At 40.0% G+C, this 12,404-nt stretch overlaps 1 protein-coding gene across 19 annotated transcripts in view; it reads right to left on the bottom strand.

Moving 5' to 3' along the window:
- Positions 1 to 12,404, bottom strand: part of PTPN3 (protein tyrosine phosphatase non-receptor type 3) — a 753,142-nt gene that overhangs the window by 97,105 nt on the left and 643,633 nt on the right. For 2 of the 19 annotated variants that reach the window (XR_015878493.1, XR_015878491.1), the window contains one exon: positions 6,203 to 6,669. The exons of the other annotated variants lie outside the window; for them this stretch is intronic. The gene's annotated coding sequence lies outside the window, so the exon portion shown is untranslated. Of the gene's footprint in view, positions 1 to 6,202; positions 6,670 to 12,404 lie in introns of those variants that run through there. 19 annotated transcript variants of the gene reach the window in all.

Raw genomic sequence — 12,404 nt, forward strand, 5'->3', positions numbered from 1 at the left:
TGATGTCTTTTTTTCAAATAGTGAATTTGCAAATCACATTTTATTGCTTTAAAGATATATAGATGATTTATTGTAGTTGGGGTTAGGAACATCGGAAACTTTTTGGAACAGCACAACAGAAAAGATCACCCAGTGAAATTTTGGATGCACAACAAATTTACTTTTTGGATGTAACAATTATTTAAAAGGATTCTAAACTTGTTACTAAAATTTATTCTAAACCCATGGATCAAAATAATTTGTTACACCACAATAGTTTCCATCCACAGGATTTGAAACAAAGCTTACCCTACTCACAATTCATTAGAATGTGTCGTATTACTTCAGATGCACGAGAAAGAGTAGAACAATGTGATATACAGATGGGCTCAGCAAGTTTGTTGCTCATAGCGTGCCATTCCATGCCTCTGTGTCATGCCATGGAACATTATGTGATGGCGTGCTGTGGTATTCTACAATGAAAGACAAGCCATGGCATGTAATACACTGCTTAACCTCTGGGTGGCGAGTGCTCCACTGTTGAAATTTGTACTACTGAATACCACACTGTTAAAGTGGTTTGTCCAGTAATGTGTACAATACAATGTCTACTGTATAGTGGAAATGCCAAGTGGTGGGATATTGAGAGAAATGTTTTGAGTCTAGAGTCACAGGAGTGCTGTGTGACTCGGTAGCACTGAGCATCTTTTTTGTGCATATTTTATACCTTAAAATGCCTCTTATTGACACACGCAGCTTCTGCTGAATAAAATGATATGCACCATGCCTATGTTCTGTGAGCGAGTGCGAATTTATCTGCAAACAAATCACTATGTTACAGTGTTACAGTCGTTGATGCTGTAACGTAGTGTTTTGCGTGTAGATACACCGGAACTGGCTCACAGAACATAGGCATGCTGCATATCATTTTAATAAGTAGAAGCTGCTTGTGCTATCTATGTGATTCACTGTATGATTCAGACGCAATTGAAGGTAAAAAGTCACATAAAAATACATGCTACTGAGTCACGCCATGGCATGGTGCAAATAAAAATCATGTTTAACGTGCAAGGAGGCTGGATGTATGAGGACCCATTTGTATATGTGTTTGCATAAATAACAGAATACACACCCCACCAAGTGATTTATTTTTAATCTTGTGGTGAACTAAAAAAAAATAAAAAATAAATAAATCCCTTTCCACAACTCGAACCTGGGACACTAAAAGGCACACCTCAACCACTAGCCCACACACACCAGCCATGTTGAGAACTCCAACCTGTTGTGTATGTGATGTGAAGTGTGCAAATTAAAGCAGGCAATGTGTACAATGTCAATAGCAGGCTCAGCGGCGGCATTGAATAGAAGCATATGATGGTGGGGGTGGTGGTGAGCCATACAATGAGCTTAGTGGAGTTTATTAGTAATGCGTGATGGTGGGGGGAGTTGGTGAAGGAACTTGAGTGCAAAGTAGTGTATTTTAAAAGTATTGAACCTGACATGATCTCTCTTTATGAAAAATGTCCCCCCTGTAATGTGTACAATACAATGTTTACTGTATAGCGGAAATGCCAAGTGGTGGGATGTTGAGATAAATGTTTTAAGTTCAGTAGAGTTCCTTAAAATAACTGAACTTTAGTTGCTCTGTCTTTAAGTAATGCTTAGTGTGCGTCTACTAGTCAATGTAAGCTATGGCTGCTTTATTGGGACTCGGTACAGTTATATGCATCTAGGGTCACTTTTAGGGACATTGCAGCAAAGTAATATTGCACTTACATCTATCCTCCATACACTATTTTGCCCCATACATAGTGCAGGAGTGCTGTGTCACTCGGTAGCGCCGAGTGTCTTTTTGTGCATCTTTTTTACCTTCAAATGCATCTTATTGGCACAAGCAGCTTCTGCTGATTAAAATAATATGCAGCATGCCTATGTTCTGTGAGCGAGTGCGGGTGTATCTGCAAGCAAATCACTATGTTACAGTGTTACAGTCGCTGATACTATAAATGTAGTATTTCATGTGCAGACAGTGTCAGACTGGAGCATGAAGAGCCCACTGGGGGAATGCAGTGGTAGGGGCCCATGCTTTGGGGTGTGGCCAGATACCACATGGGATGAGGTCAGCCCCCACAGAGGCTTGGACAGACAATGGAGACCATGTAACTGACCCTATAATAGAGTAACAATGTATAATTCAAGTGTACAGTCTGAAACCTGACATTAGAGCAAGTGGTGGGGCCCCCAGGCAGTGGGGCCCACTGGGGATTTCCCCTGTACCCCTGTGGGCCAGTCCAACCCTGCATGCAGATACACCAGCACTGGCTCACAGGCATGCTGCATATCATTTTAATCAGCAGAAGCTGCTTGTGCTATCAATTTGATTCGCTGTATGATTCAGATGCATTTTAAGGTAAAAAGTTGCATAAAAAGATTCACTACCGAGTCATGCCATGGCACAGCATGTCTAGAAGGCCTGTTTAACATGCAAGGAGGCTGGATGTATCAGGACCCATCTGTATTCACACAACGCCAAGTGATTTATTTTTAATCCTGTAGTGAAGATTTAAAAACTAAAACTAAAATATTCTCCCTTTCCATGACTCCTACCTGGGACACCCAAGGTGCAAGGTGCACAACTTAATCACTAGTCCACACACACCAACAATGTTGAGAGCTGCACCTGTTGTGTATGTGATGTGAAGTGTGCAAATTAAAGCAGGCAATGTGTATGATGTCAATAGCAGGCAGCGTTACAGTCGCTGATACTGTAATGTAGCGTTTTGCATGCAGATACACCCGCACTCACTCACAGAACATAGGCATGCTGCATATCATTTTAATCAGCAGAAGATGTTTGTGCTAACAATTCACATCCCTGTGTGATTCAGATGCATTTGAAGGTAAAAAGTCGCATAAAAGACGATCATGCTACCGAGTCATGCCATATTAGTACAGTACATGTAAACACATTCATCATGTCTCAGTGAAAGCTGTGTGTACCTGTGACCCCTGTCTGAGTCCTTGAGACAAATATATATTTTTTTACTTTTTTTTAAAGGACAGGACTCACACATACTGTACTGTAATTATTTAATACTTTATTACACATTCTTCTACAGCCTTGATTCTATGACCAAAATGCTGTACTATAGTGTACTGAATCACAGCATCTGTCAGTCAATCGGGCGGTGATACAGAAAATGCATTGGGGGGCGTGGCCTAATTGTGGACTAGAGCAGACGTGCACTTCATGAGCTCCTGTTATTGTGGGGTATTCCCACTACTTATACTACCCATCTGGGCCTCCAAATACATGCTGAGAGCTCCTGCTCCCATCCCACCTTACCTGGTGCTGCTCCTGTGAAGTGTGCTGCAGTGGGAACTGTGACCCGGCACTGAGGCCTACTAACACAGCTGGAGTTGCAACCTCACATGACGGCTGCCAGAAGTTGTGGTCATCTCCGCTCTACAGCTGACTACAGCTGCGGATCTCTGACTTGCTGAGCCAGGCAGCAGAGCGCTGACACTGGCAGCTATCCCCATACCTGGTGCCAGATGCAGCGAGGACCTCGGACTGAAGGATGTCCTCTTTCATGCCCCTTCTATGAGCTGTCTGTGCCCCCTTTGGATTGGCTGAGCCTGCATGGCTGATGGATCCCTCCCTCACACTGCCTGCCTGTGCACTGGGTGAGTGCTTTAACTCCTTTATTCCAATGGTGTTCCCTAAGCTCTCCTAGTCACTGTGCTGAGCTTTCCCAGCTACCGTTTACCAGCATTTGAATGCAGCCTTTGCTCCTTACTATAATGGATGTGTGGCCTCCCTGAAAACCCCATACATTAAAGGAATTGTGTATCTAGCATTTTTATATTCACTCTCCCTGTGTTGTTGAGGGATGTTCCTTCACCTGCCATCTTGGAGCATCCTTTGAGACATATTTTAAGTATCTGAAATACTTATTTTTATTTTTTACATTCACAACAGTTTGCCCGGCAGCACTAAGTGGAATCCCTGCATGTGGCTTGCTCACTATATTGTGTTTCTCATTTTCAAAGCCTGCAACACCATCTAGTGGAGAGCTTCTGAGTTACATGTCAATGCCTACTTATATTTTCATACATGTACCTCAGACTTGCCTTATCTGTACATACAGTGTGGATTGAATCTTGCTACCCTACAAGTCATGACCCCCTGACCACCCACACACTATCGGGAATGGTGGTTGTTATCCGGGAACCCTATGCAAAAGGACTTTTTGATGATGTGAATATGCTCTTTTTACTTGCTGTTTTTTTTTTGTAACACTTTCTCAATGGGAAAAATTAAAAAAGGAACTCAGACGCCCAGTGCTAAGAATATGAGTGACAATACTTCCCAACCTAGTCTGCTTCAGATGCCCCCTCTCCATCTGGCTGGTCCCATTCATCTAATAAAAACAAGGCACATGGATTCTCCAGCCCATCTCAGCTCTCATTCTAGTGCTGAAATCAACATGGCAGACGTCCTGGCCCATCTTTGTACTCTCCCCACCAAAAAAGACTTTCCTTCCAAGCAGGACTTTTTGGATCTTGAGAAGAATCTCGCTTAGAGACTGTCACCTGAAGACCTTTTATGTCTATAATGAGATTTCCTCATTTCCTCAGGTGATGGGACTGCCACATTAAATGTTTGGCATCTGTTTACTGTGATCAAAGACCTCAATGTTTCTCAGCCGAACACCCAGGCTCCGTTATATACCCCTGTATACACATATATTTTGTTTCTGCCAAGTATATGTGTTTTATTTTCTTAATCAGAAGTTTTTCTCCTCTTATGTTTTACAGAAAACTTATTATATGCCTTTTACAAATATATCTGTGATGTTACTTTTGTTTTACTTCTAGACAGGTTATGTGTATCCTTTTTTCACAGTTTATCAAATTTCTTGGTTATATACCATGTTCACACTAGCTGTTACTTGTATAATTGTTCCTTAGTTCCCGGATGGCAGCTATGGCTGACCTACCCCAGTTGGGTTATACCGCATTGCATTCTTGGATCATGGGTTGTATTAGTCAGCCCAATAGGTCTACTAGTGGTTTTTGTGTCACATCAATGTTTATTGATATCTGTTTTTGTTATTTTATTTTTATTATTATTGTATGTTTGTTTTCTTTTCTTTTTTTGCCTTTCCCTTTCCAAACTCCAATCCTTCCTTTTGTCACCATGCTCACTTTGCTTAGAGATCAACAGGCAATTTATGCCTCCGATGAAAATATCCTACCACAGTTTTCTGTATCCTCCTCACCATGGTTTCTATGTCACATGTAGATCGGAATGATATAAAACTATTCACTTTAAATGTGAAGGGGTTTAATATTCCTGAAAAACGCTCTACTCTACTTAGAGAGCTTAGATCAGAAAATGTAGATGTTGCGTTTTTACAGGAATTGCATTTTAAATTACACGTTTCCCCCAAATTAGGTAATTACTATTTCCCTCAAATTTTTTGTGGCGATAATGCTCTGGGTAAATCTTTAGGTATAGCTATCCTACTCTCCTGTAGATTACCACTCTCTGAGATTTCCCATCACATTTTAGTTGGTGGTAGGTGTCAGGTCCTCAAATGTAAGGTAATCACCCAAATGTATACATTTGTAAATGTATACTCCCCCAATCATAACCAGTACCAGTTTTTTGCTAAAGTTCTTTGACTCCTGGAGCCTCTAAAGGAGCGTTACCTAGTTTTAGGGGGCGATCTCAATTGGTCTCTAGATCCTACCCTTGACTGTTCTGCTGCATCCTTTCATTTTTGGATTTAAGACTGCTGCAGAATAGATTTGTGGCGCATACAACACCCCACTGTTAGGGATTATACTTATTATTTGGCTCCTCATTCAGTATATTCCAGAATTTATTATTTTCTTGTTGACCACAGATATTTACAATTCTATCCTTGCAGCGGGATTGGACAAATTACATGTTCAGACCATGCCCCAGTGTATGCTTCTGTGAGCTTCCAATTGGCTCCTCCCCAGCCATGTACCTGGTGTCTCAATTAACTTATATTATCTGATCCCCGCCTTAAGGATGAACTTAGCTCTGCCATATCTGATTATATATCTCTTAATGATGATCAAGGGACATCTCCGGTTGTGGTCTGGAAGGTGCACAAGTATGTTATTAGAGGTAAGTGCATACAGCTGGGCTCACAGTATAAAAAAAGAAAAGACAGCCCAGAGATTACAGCTCCTAGATTGTATTAAAGCTCTAGAAACATCCCACAAATATACACTTTCGGCAGATGTACTACAAGAACTCACAGAAGCTAGGTTAGCACTTACTAATCTTCTCCAAGATAGGACCAAGCTAGATATAAGAAAGTGAAGGCATATTATTTATGGGGTAACAAAACCAGCTCGATGCTGGCTAGAGCATTCAGGGCATAGAGGTTACAGTCCTATGTTCACTCCATTCGAGACTCTGGGTGGAGAAAAGTTCATACTTTCTCTGAGATTGCTGAAGCCTTTCAGGCTTATTATATAGGTCTTTATAACTTAAGAGGTGACAACTCCCCTTCTGAATGACCTTCATTAAAGGAAGCAATTGGCTTGTATCCTTGTCTGTTATCTTTCCACGTATAGCTGAGGAAGATATAGCTTCCCTGGAACAACTGTTTACAATTGAAGAATTGAGGGAGGCTTTGTCATCACCTGCGAATGAGAAGAGTCTGGGATCAGATGGCTTCCCAATTAGTTACTATAAAATGTACAATGTCACTCTCATGCCCCTTTTTTTAAAGGTGTGTAATGCTGTTTGGGTGACACAGTTTTTTCCCCCCAGAGTCTTGAGGCTCATATTTCCATAATTCCTAAGGATGGGAATGACTCTGCCCAGTGCTTGAGTTACAGACCAATATCTCTCCTGAACACAGACTTAAAATTGTTTGCCAAACTTCTTGCCAATCGATTGGGAGCTCTCCTGCTGGGTTTGGTTCATGGGGACCAGGTGGAATTTATTGCTGGTAGAGAAGCTAAGGATAACACCACCAAAATTGACAACTTAATTCACCTCACCAGGCAGGGTGGATCCCATGTAGTCCTCCTCTCCACTGATGTGGAGAAGGCATTTGACCCTTCAGCTAGGGTACAAATTATCGGGGCTCTTTCTAACTGTTTTCCAATTCAAAATGGCACCCGACAGGGCTGCCCCTTGATCTTCATGCTCTGTATGGAGGTCTTGGCAAGAGAGATCCGGGTGAATGATGACAATAAGAGGGGTCCAGGTAGGGACCACTGAACATAAATAGGCATTGTTTTCCAACGATCTTCTTGCTTCCATCTCTAGCCCTCTTTCTAGACCTCTTTCCCGGCTCTCAATGCATGAGTTTCAGAAGTTTTCACTCTTATCTAATTTTAAAATTAACTATGCAAAATCGGTGGCTGTTAATATTTCGACACCTGATTCTGTAGTGACTGGTCTGGGGGAGTGTTTTCATTCAATTGGAACCCATATCCATTTAAATATCTAGGTGTCATCCTTATTGGGGACAATTCTAACCTCTTTCAACTTAATTTTTCCCCTTGCTAACCAAATTTAAAACTGACTTTTTGAAATGGTCATTACAGTTTTCTTAGTTAGGTAAGATCAATACTGTAAAAATTAATGTTCAGTCAAAAATTCTTTACCTGTTTCAAACAAGGTCCCACTTCCTTATTTTAGGGAACTTCAAGGTATAGCAGGGAATTTTTTTTTGGGTAACAGCAGGTCCAGGCTACCAAAAAAGATACTCATCCAAAGCAGCACTAAGGGGAGTCCTCAAAGCCCTCATTTATTTGTTACTATCACTCGACACACTTGGCTAGAATTGTGGAGATGTCTAGATGTCCAGCCACTAACAATGGCCACTTATTGAGGGTCATTCTGCTAATATCCTCATCCCAGTCATTCCATTGCTTAAAAAAATTATTTGTTTACATCATCCTACAATGGACCCCACTCTTAACTGCTGGACAAAACTTAGATGCCTCCCCTCTTTTAACCCTGGTGTTTCGCTACTAACTCCTTTATTTTATAATCCAGATTTAGCACCTGGGCTGTCATTTTCTTCACTTTCTGCTTTATCTTCTGCAGGTATTTCATACTTGTGGCACTCGGTGGATGCTGGTGGGCTGTGATTTTATAGACCTTCGGGGTGCATTTGGCCTTCCTTCTAACTCATTTTGGGCCTACAGTATCTCCAATTTAGGCATTTTGTTTCCTCGATGCTGACCCATAAGGACAGGTGAGATCCAACTCCATTTGTCATTGTGTCTCTCCCAAATACCACCTAGACATTTAATAACTATTTTGTATAAATTCTGTCTAAAGGGCCTCATTGATACTCTGGATGCTTATGTTGCTGCATGGTATAGGGGCTAAAACAGGAAATTGAAAGATGACCAGTGGTCCCAGATATTTAGCCAGCTCTCCCTCAATACAGGTACTTGAGAGGGAATACAAGATGCTGTCTCAATGGTATAGGTGTCCCACTATTCTTCGCCAAATGTTTCCAGATGTCTCTGGTCTCTGCTGGAGGTGTGGTCAGGAGCTGGGCACTCTACTACATATTTGGTGGCATTGACCAGTTTTGGTTGGTTTCTGGCAGAGCATCCGTGAGATCTTGGAGAGGAAAACTGGTCTCCTGCTTCCCAACACACCTGAGTTTTGGCTATTCAACATAATGGACATGTCCATTTCTCAATACAAGAAATCTCTACTCCGACACTTGAATGCGTCACGAGCAACCATTCCTTGTTTCTGGAAGTTTTCTGTGCGCCCTCCTATTTCCAAGTGGTTCCAACGAATTGACCATTACATGACTATGGAAGACCTTACATCTGACTTCTACTACCTTTATGGCCACCTGGTTTCACTGATTAGAGTTTAAGGGGTCCTTTGAATATAATAACCACCTCGCCTCTCCCTCTCCTAATAAATTTTCATTGATATGGTGACAATTTCAATTTACCCTCCCCCCTCTACCTCCTTTTTCTTTGCTTATTCTTTATTTTACATATTTTGTATTGTTGTTTTATGTAGATTTTAATCAAACTGAATAATGGTTACTGTGTCATTTATTTATTTTAATTTCTTAATTTTCTTTTTGTAAGCATTTTATTTTGTTGACCATGTCTACTGTGTTGGTATAGTGTATATTCCTTTCTTAGTATCGGTTACTGATTCCGTTTTCAATAACAAATAGATTGCACAAAAAAAAGAAAAAAAGAAAATGCATTGGAAATCTGATGCATGCGCTGTGTAGTTTAGGAAAAGTGACACCTGGTGGACAAAAAGTTTAATTATGCGATATAACATTTTTCCAGTGCTATGCTATGTTCCATTACGAAACAGTCTGTGTTGCGCAACTCAAGGCTACTGTGTGGCGTGAGATGCATGGCGCGCTACATTGCTGTATGGAGCTACAAACTAGCTGGGCACATCTGTACTCAATACATTTTTAGAAAGGGGATACAATATTTCAACATTGTGTGCACAGCGTTTTAAGACTTTAAGAATACCCCAGACAAAACAAACACAAAAAAATTAATTAAACAGAAAATACCATGTGTAAATCATTTTAATTGTTCAAGCAAAGTGGATAATTAAAAACTAAATGGTACTGGCCCATAGTATCTAGTGTTCATGAATAAACAGCATTAAAAGACCATACAGTCTGTTTCAAGAGGTAGAAACCTAAAGAATTGTCTAGTAAATACAAATGTAACCAATAGAAACAAGGCATCAGCAGGGCATTTTCTAACAAATAGGTAGACAGGATGTTTTAAATGTACAAATTGCCTGACCTGCAGATATATGATAGCAGGAGAGGTGTTTCACAATCCACAGTCAGGTAAAGCCTTTAAAATTAAGCAATATGTGACATGAAAAAGCAATTTTGTTCTGTATCTTATCACTTGCACATGCAGCAAGTGTTATGTGGGCAAAACCGAACGCACTTTTAGGGGTAAATTTACTAAGAATCGAGTTTGTCCGAGTTTAAACACAAACAGGTTCGCAAGAATACTCACAGCTTTTCCCCGCCAGAATTCATTACTTTACTAAGAAGCGAGTTTTCACAATTTGTGTTTTCCGATGGTGAATGTAATCGAGTTTAGTCATGAAACTGGTCCAAACTTGCACAAATTCAATCTTGTGTGCAAATGACCATGGTTTTTACTTCATGTGCAAGGCAAAATACATATGAGAAAAGAAGTGAGTTTTAAAAATTCACGCGAGAATGCATGCATTTTACTAGCAAATTACTGTGATTGGTTTAATCACTCACATGTCATGTACACACTGTCCAAGCATATAAAAACGCACAAAACAGACACACCTTTGAGGGTTTTGTTGGTAGGAGTTTGCAGAGGGACAGTGAGGAGTGTGTTTAGTGATGTAGGACAGTTTGGTGCTAGTGGATTCGATTGCTGCTTGGTGTGTGGTAGTTGTTTAGTGCTTATTTATTGTTTCATAAGTTATCTGTTTGTCTTCATTTTCTGTCTCCATTGTTTTTTTTTGGGTCCTATCAGTTTTTTGTGTGTGTCTGTGTGTGTGTGGGTAGAAGGTGTGGAGGTTTTTGTTTATTTACTTGTCATTGTTTTGTGTTTCTATATAGAGGTGGTTAGGAAAGACAAAGACGGGGCAATGTAAAGTTCACTTGGGAGGAAAACATGACCTTTGTAATACCACCACCTGCTGTTTGGGTGTAAGGCTGCAAGCACATTGGCACATCACAAGAATGCCATCTGGGCATCAGTTGTGAGTGCAGTAAATGCTGAGGGGACCACTTGTCGCACTCTGGATAACATTATAAAGTACTTCTCAGACATTAAATGTCTTGTGAAAGACAAGATGGCGACCGAGGCCCAGGCAGAAAGAGAAACTGACAGAGGTTCACCCTACCAGGCAGACTACCTTGACTATGAGTAAGCAGTCAAGCCCATGATACCACCTGAGGTTGTCAGACATCTCAATGTTTGGGATACCGATGCCCCCAGGCATGCGGACATGTGATTCGTTCAAATAATTGGTTATTTGTGTTCTGGATTTGTAGTTATGTCTACATTTTTATAAAGTCAAAGTACTGTAAAGTGTTTGTTTTGCTGGTTCTTGGTAGGCTTTTAATGTTCTTTTCATTTGGGGTGCACTATTGAATTTGCAATGTTTTGGGAATTTGTCATGTCTCAATAAATGCATTTTTTGTTGTGGAATTACACATACCAGCATGCTATATTACAGTATTTGCATGCCCTTATACAAAAACTGTGGCACACCATGCTGGGATGTGTAGTTCCACAGCAGCTGGAGGGTACCTATTTGTCCACCCCTGGGATTTTTATAAAAATACATTAAATATAATTATATGGAGTTGGTTTTTTTTGGGTGTTGTTTTGTGTCTTTGCTTTGTACAAAAAAAGTTGTGTTTTGAAACTATGACAAACAATATTTAATACTCCTTATTTTGAACACCTGTTTTGCATGTCTATAATTTCCTTAGTCAAACACATAATTTAGGCTTAAAAAGCACACCACACTCCACTTGCTTTGTCCCTACACATCCCACTATGCCTTTATATAGTCTTGTAGTGAAAACATTATTACATTTGGTTCACACATGCAGCAATACGTTTTTGGACAATAGCTGAAGGTACAATTATTTCACATAACTCCGTTTAAGATGTTTTGTGCCTTATGTGAAGCTTATGTGCTTCTGGTGTGTTTGCTATTGTTTAAGCTAGCTAACATTCCATACTAGTACATTTAGTGAAGGCTAAAATGAACATACTTAAGAATTAGCTTTAATGGGTTGTACTTGAGTGTGGCCAGGGACAACAACATAAGAAGCCATTTTTGTGGTTTGCACATCAGACACAAATCCAATGTTTTATAATGAAGATAGTCCCAGCTATAGCCTAAATAAATTATTGTCAAGTAACATATTTGATTATGTTGTGGAGTAAAAAAAGCATTGAAGTAAAAAAAAAACACATTTATGTACATCTGGCCTCAAGACATTAGCATGCAACCTACTGCTGGTAAGCCCATTTGGAAGTGATAGGATGACTTCATGAAGAGGTAGAAAATGTTAAATAGCCTCACAACAACAGCAAACAAGCTGAAATACATGTAGCTGCACTTGTTTTTACTTTTTTAGAACATTTTCAGAAACAAAGACCACTAAAAATGAACAACTTTGGACATGGCCTCATACACTGGTTTATTTACTAAACTGTGGGTTTATAGAAGTGTAGATGTTGTTCTTAGCTCAGAATCATATTCTACAATTTAGAAGGTGCTAGATGAAACTATAATATATATGTATATGTATAAATCTACTCTTTTAAAGTACCAACACTTTTGTACCTAAACCCCAAAGTGTGGTTAAATCTTGTTGCTGGTGATTTTA

This window comes from Taudactylus pleione, unplaced genomic scaffold, assembly GCF_031769625.1.
Source record: "Taudactylus pleione unplaced genomic scaffold, aTauple2 ptg000137l, whole genome shotgun sequence".
Lineage (NCBI taxonomy): Eukaryota > Metazoa > Chordata > Amphibia > Anura > Myobatrachidae > Taudactylus > Taudactylus pleione.